At 29.9% G+C, this 6,193-nt stretch overlaps 1 pseudogene; it reads left to right on the forward strand.

The window, feature by feature from the left end:
• The first annotated feature begins 4,924 nt into the window (after nt 1-4,924).
• On the forward strand, nt 4,925-5,957 carry LOC124932376 (annotated as a pseudogene).
• Nucleotides 5,958-6,193: the final 236 nt, after the last annotated feature.

Genomic DNA, 6,193 nt, shown 5'->3' on the forward strand with positions numbered 1-6,193 from the left:
AAAAATAATATCATCCACGTATACTAAAAAATAGGTGAATGTAGTTAATGTATGACATATGAAAAGAGCTATGCCAGATTTTGATTCAATGAAACAATTGACACTAGAGCATTTCTAAGAGTGGAGTACCAAGACCGATGAGTCTGTTTGAATCCATATATTGCTTTGTTAAGTTTGCATACATGATTAGGAAAGTCTCGATGCACAAAACCAAGCGATTGTGACATGTAGACTTCTTCGTTTAAGAACCCGTGAGGAAACACATTGCTGATATCTAGTTGATGTATAAACCATTGATGCGAGATAAAAAAATTAGAATAATACGAATAGTTGTAGGTTTGTCCACTGGACTAAAAGTCTCTTCATAATCAATGCCTTGTTGTTGATGAAACTTTTAGCTACGAGACGTGTTTTGTGACGATCAATTGTCCCATATGATTTGTGTTTGAGTTTGAAAATCTATTTGCAATCAACAATATTGTGTAATGATTTACGAGGATTAAAAGACCACATTTTATTTTGAATAAATGCATTGTATTCATCTGTCATGGCAAGTCTCCATTGTGGATTTTTATTAGTATTAATAAAACATGTAGGTGTACTAGAGAAAATAGTAATGAGGGAAAATGATGACATATAACATGATTTATTTCGAGTGATCATATGATGATTAGAACATGTAGACGCATGATTTGTTGTGTTAGTTTGTAATGGAAGTGAGATAGTAGATGTAATATCAAATTAGGTAATATCTATTGAATTTGTAGCATAATAGGTGTGGGCATGATCGAAGAGGAAGATGGTGGCGATGACAATTTTTTATGAGTTGGAACATTTAGTATGTTTGTAGAAATAGATGATTTAACATCATGAGAGGAGACAATTATACAACGTCATTATTTTTGAATGAAAAAGTGAGCTCGTCAAATATAACACGTTGAAAGACAAAAATACGTCAAGATGGAATATGAAGACACTTATAACCTTTGTGAGACAGACTATAACTAAGAAAACTGTAAAAGTAGTACGGAAATCAAACTTATGTTGATTATACGGTCGTGTAAGCAGGTAACAAGAACAACCAAAATTCTCAAAAAACCATAATCGGGTTAAGAGTTGAATAAAATTTCAAATGGTGATCGTTGATGTATAGTTAAACCGGAAGACGATTTATTAGATATGTAGCTATTTTAAAAGCTTCAGTCCAATAATATAGTGATATAGAAGCATGAACTAATAATATAATACCAATTTTTGGTATGACGAATTTTACGTTCAACAATACCGTTTTGTTCACTTGTATGTGACAAGATAAACAATGTAGAATATCGTGATGATCCGTGATGATCTGTTAATAATTTAAAATTTATGTATTCACCACCCCAGTCTCATTGTAACATTTTGATTTTGCAACTAAATAAGTTTTCAACAAGACGAATAAAATTGATTAAACATGTACGCGTTTAAAAACGTCCGCCCCGAAAAAACAATTTTTCACTTTTAAAAAATAAATATAAAATATAAATATCTCTTTGAAAATTTTGAAATAAAATTAAATCAAATTTGGGAATTGTTTAAAAACCAATTTGTGAATAAAGAGTCGGCACCTAAATTTTCTTATAAAATTTGGAAAAATAAATTATCGGCATGTAAAATAATAACGCCTTTTGAAAAAGAGATTCTTTAAAGGTTCGGTATTTGATTACACATAAAAAAAGGCTTTGACGCTATATCTCACATGCCCGTTAAAAATAACAGTCACTACTCCTAATATTTTTTTCCATTTTTAGAAAATATTTTACACTTATAAATTATCCGATCTAAAATATTAATATTAAATCAATTGTATTACTTATTAAATATAATAAGTAATAATAATAATAATTCACAAATAAATAAATTAAAAAAATAAAAGAAATTAAAATTTATTATATTCACAAATTAATTATTATAAATAAATCAACTCACGATTTATTTTTTAGTTTTTTTTAAAATGGTTAAAGACATTTAAATTTACAAAAATTAAATAAAACTTAAACATATTTTTGAATAATCTTTTGGATTATCATTCTTGAGCAAAAACTAGAAAACAATTTTTTTTTAATCTTAAAATTTAAATTTAAATAATTTTAAGTTAATAAATAAATTTAATGAAGTAAAAGAAGAAAAAACTTTAACCATTATTAGTGAATTTCAATTAACAATTTAAATTTAAAGAAATTAAACGTAAATGAAATAACTCAAATTAATAACTCAAATAGAAATAGAAATTTATAGATAAAATTAATATATTACAAAATGAGTGTTGAAGCTTACAGTGAACTTAAGTGTTTCTTAAAATGATAAGAACTTTTTTGAACAGCTAAGAAACTCTTAAACAACAGCCTCACACACACAAATGAAAAAAAACTCTCAAACAATTATTTTTCTCTCATATATTTTTTTTTCTCTTCCTATTTTCTCTCTCTTTCTCTTTTCGTTGTAGCACTGCTTCATTATCTTATATTTATGGTGGTCTCTTCCCTCCACGATGTAATTTGCGGAATGAATTTTGCACAATGTCGATCATTTAGTAACTTCCGGTCATTTAAGAATGCTCGGTCATTTAAGATTTTTTTGTGGTAGTAAATAATTACCCATTCTTCTCTTATCATTTTTGGGGAACAAAAATGAGTGTCTACAAAATAGATCTAAAATATTCGACTTTTTCTTTAAAAGATATATCCATTTAATGACATAGAAGCATGGACTAATAATATAACATCAATTTCCGGTATGACGAATTTTGCTTTCAACAATACCGTTTTGTTCACTTGTATGTGAGCAAATAAACGATGTAGAATAGCGTGATGATCTGTTAATAATTTAAAATTCATATATTCACCACCCCAGTCTCATTGTAGCATTTTGATTTTACAACTAAAAAGGTTTTCAACAAGACGAAGAAAATTGATTAAACACATCCAAAATATTCGACTTTTTCTTTAAAAAATATATCCATTTAAACAACTAAAATCATCCACAAAATGTAAGAATTAATGTCAATCATTAGACGAAAATTCAGAAGCAGGTCACCAAACTTCCGAATGAATTAAGTTTAAATGCGCATAAGATGTAGAATTAGAAAGCGAAAAAGGTAGTTGTGTGCTTTTCCATATTGACATGATGTACAAAATGGAATAGTGTTACTACCAAAAAGTGGTAGTTTAAATTGTGATATGACTAAGGATGTAGTAGTGATAAAGGAATGTTCTAGTTGTGAGGGTCATATATGAGCTGGAGATCGGGTACCAATAAACACTTGTTTTTCCGAATGATTTGAAAACAATTTTTGAGTAGGTTAAAGGCAATAAAGTTCGTCATTAAGTGATCCTTTAAGAAGAACCGTCTTTGTGTCCCGATCCTTAATAAGACAAACATCGAGATGAAATTCAAAAAATACATTGTTATCAGTTGAAAATCTCGCAACACTAATAATTTTTTTAGTGATTTTTGGTGCAAGTAATATATTTCGTAAATAAAGAGTGAATTGAGAACTCCTGATTTTAGTGGTGCCAAACTGTCAATATTATGAATAATTAAAGGTGTGCAATTTCTAACTTTAACTGTTTCTATACATTTATAAAGAGCATTGACCTCTAGATTATTTAGATCATATGTGATATGATCATTGACACCGAAATCAGGATACCAAGTTGGATCAACAATAATAGACGTTATTGCTAGAAAGACGATATGATTTGTTGAAGATGTAAGTTGAGAGTATCCGAGTGTAGTGTGTCCTTGTACATTACAAATTTGGCACGGTAGATTATAGAAATAATTTTCTGAGCAATGACCAACTTTGTTACAATAAGTACACCATGGACAATTGTTGTCCCAAGAAATATATCCATTTTCAGAATGAACAGATTGATTGAACCCATAATTAATTTTTGAACTGGAAATTTGACACTAGTGGAAAATGAGGTTTTGGTAAAGAATGTTAGTAACGGCGCAATAACGCCCTTACTGAAAGTTTTTATCAGTAACATGTTTAATATATTCATTTCTGATATCAAAATATTAGTAACGACCATTTAAAACCGTTACTGATAAAGATTTTCAAAAACGGTCATAAGGAATAGCCGTTACAGACACTAGTGTTTTTATTTTTTTTTCAAAATGAGAATATCAGTAACGATTTTAAGGATAACCGTTACTGATGTGCATTCATTTAAATTTTTTCAAAAGAGGTATCAGTAACGGTTTCGAAAACCCTTACTGATACATACATTTGTAACGGTTATATTAAAACTGTTACTAATATCTAAGGGGTATCAGTAACCGTTATCCTTAAAACCGTTACTGATATGCGTTCATTTTAATTTTTTCACAAGGGGTATTAGTAACGGTTATCCTTAAAATCGTTACTGATATGCATTCATTTTAAATTTTTCACAAGAGGTATCAGTAATGGTTTTTGAAAACCGTTACTATATCTTTTATGTCATTTTGTCTTCACAAGGAGTATCATTAACGATTATCCTTAAAAATGTTACTGATATACATTTATTTAAAAATTTTTATAAGAGGTATTAGTAATGGTTTTCGAAAACCCTTACTGATACGTACATTTGTAACAGTTATACTAAAACCGTTACAGATACCCTAATAAAACCTTATTACACTTTCTTCTTTTTTTTTTCTTTTTTTCTTCCTTCTCTTCTCTTCTTTTCTTATCCTCTCCTGTCCCGCTCTCCATCGCCGTTCTCTTTCACCATTGAAGTTGTCGTCGTTCCTAATATCGGACTGCTGTCATCGCTGCTCTCCGCCGCCGATGCCAATATCACACTAACTGCGATTAGAAATCCGGACTGATATCTCTTAGGTCTGTATCATCCTGTTCGTATATGCTTTTGTGGTGCGATTTATACGTATTTCTATGATACAATTGGAGGCTTCCACAAATCAAGAATTAAATTAGAGGATTCCTTTATTCGATCCTCCATCTAAAATTCTTTGTAGTGTTTCTCACTTTAAGCTTATGGTAAACTTTTTTATATTTTGTTTCTGTTCAAATTTTAGGGAATTTGTAATTTCTGCCATTGTTGGATACTTTTTAACAGATCATTGGTGAATGATTCTTTTATCCTTCTTTATTTGATGTGTAGGCCGAGCAAGACTCTGATGAAGTTTATGCTCAAGTTACTTTAATTCTGGAGCAAGATGTAAGACCTAAATAGCTAGCTCCTAGATCTATTTAATGTTGATAGCGTTTAACTGAAGTGTACACTACTTTATATTTTTTAAACAGCCTCATGAGTCTAAAAGCCCTAGTTTGAGTCCCACCGAACTTTCAAGGTCTACCATCCATTCATTCATAAAAGTTTTAACTACATCAGACACGAGTACTCATGGGGGATTTTCAGTTCTTAGAAAGCATGCTACCAAATGTCTCCCTTCCTTGGTTAGTAACTTCCTTTCATCTCTCATTTTATGAAGTTCATGTTTTTTGGATTCTTTACTGATTGACCAGATTCATTTAGGACATGACCCAACAAACACCAAAACAAGAACTGGTAGCCAAAGACCTTCATGGCATGGAATGACGATTTAAGCATATCTATCAAGGTTATCATTTTCACTTGCTATTCTCATGTTCATCTTGTATTGTTTAAAGTCTTCAAGAGATCATTCGCTTGTTATTTCTTTTGATATTGAAATTGTGTATTTTTGCTTAATTAATAATCTGCAGGTCAACCTAGGAGGCACTTACTGACAACAGGATGGAGTACCTTTGTCACCAGATTAGTTGCTGGAGATACTTTTATTTTCCTAAGCTATTTCTCTATTTTGGAATTTCCTTTCTTCTTGACTATATTCAAATATGTCTTATTATAAAATGGTTAATTCCCTATTTTAGGGCAGAAAATGGTGAATTACGTGTTGGTGTTAGACGGAGTGCTCGTCAATAGAGTTCTCAAAGGGATAACAATCAATACAAGACCGTGATTTATGGTTTATGTGGATGGATGAATTGTGGATTTATGATTGTGGTTTGTGGATGATTGTAGTTTTTGGATTATGATTGTGGTCTTTAGATTGATGATTGTGGTTTAGGAATATATTAATGATTTTGTAAAATGGATAATTATTATTGTTTATATATGTACAAATATAAAATATTAAAAAAAACAAAAAAAATGATTAT

Source organism: Impatiens glandulifera, chromosome 1 (assembly GCF_907164915.1).
Source record: "Impatiens glandulifera chromosome 1, dImpGla2.1, whole genome shotgun sequence".
Classification (NCBI taxonomy): domain Eukaryota; kingdom Viridiplantae; phylum Streptophyta; class Magnoliopsida; order Ericales; family Balsaminaceae; genus Impatiens; species Impatiens glandulifera.